At 62.1% G+C, this 978-nt stretch overlaps 1 protein-coding gene across 1 annotated transcript in view; it reads left to right on the plus strand.

Moving 5' to 3' along the window:
- Positions 1–331: 331 nt before the first annotated feature.
- RCAN2 (regulator of calcineurin 2) overlaps positions 332–978 on the plus strand; it is a 238032-nt gene continuing 237385 nt past the window's right edge. The window contains exon 1 of the mRNA XM_015600554.2: positions 332–661. The gene's annotated coding sequence lies outside the window, so the exon portion shown is untranslated. The remainder of the gene's footprint in view (positions 662–978) is intronic.

The raw sequence follows: 978 nt of genomic DNA on the forward strand, positions 1-978 counted from the left end.
GAGACTCAGACCTGTCCTATCGGTGCCACCCCTAAGCCACAACCTACCTCCTCGCTCCGAATTGCTTTATTTTATAAAGCAGAGACTTCTCCTGGGGTTAAGTTCCTTGAGCAACAGATCTACCCTAGATTCTGTTTCACAGGCAACCGTTTACTGTTACGATATCAGCCACCCACAGGTTCTCACACAATAGGAGTCTTTGAAGCCCTCTGTCCCTAGGTTTCGTGGCTTACGAATCCTGGCAAAGCCGTGAAGCCGGTGCAGGGCACCTTCAGCCGCGTGGGCGGGGCAGGGCGGGCTCAGGGCTCCAGCCAGAGGGCGCCAGCGCCCACCCCGCGCAAACGACCGTAAGGACCTTCTAGGGGCTTCCCGACATTTTCTCAGCGGGGGTCGGGGGCTCAGTCCGCTCATAAGCACTGTCTCTCTTCCAGTACTCTCTACCCAGTTTGCTTCTCGGCCAGTTTCTAGCTGTCGCTGCCCGATTTCCCTGCGCTTCAGAATCAGCCCCCTCTCCAGTCTGAACCCCAAGGAGACCCCCACCCCGGATGTGACCCCGAGGAACACCTCCCCGCTGAGGCCGGGACTCTTGTGGACAGGCTCCTGAGCTGGATCTCCAGAGGGTCTTCATCCCTTCCCGGGCACTCGGAGTGGAAAAGAGAGGGTAAGGAGCTGAGGGCAGAGTGGGAGCCCAGGAGGTGCTGTGCATGGGGGACCAGGAAGGGTGCGGGGTCAGGGGGGAGGAGAAGAGAGGAGGCCAGACAGGGGCTTTCGGTTTCCTGGGGTCTGATTGGAGGTTGGCCCGATGAGTCGGAGCTGGGGGCGCGCCCGTCTCTGCTGGCTCCAGCGAGAGCCGCTGGCTCGGCCCCTCCCCGGAGCCGCTTTGTCCCGGGTGACGGCGGCGGAGGTTGTGGGGAGGAGCGGGCAGGAGGCAGAGACCCACGGAATCACTGACCCGGAGACTGCGAGGCGGGGCGCGTG

Source organism: Pteropus alecto, unplaced genomic scaffold (assembly GCF_000325575.1).
Source record: "Pteropus alecto unplaced genomic scaffold, ASM32557v1 scaffold7, whole genome shotgun sequence".
NCBI classification, from domain to species: domain Eukaryota; kingdom Metazoa; phylum Chordata; class Mammalia; order Chiroptera; family Pteropodidae; genus Pteropus; species Pteropus alecto.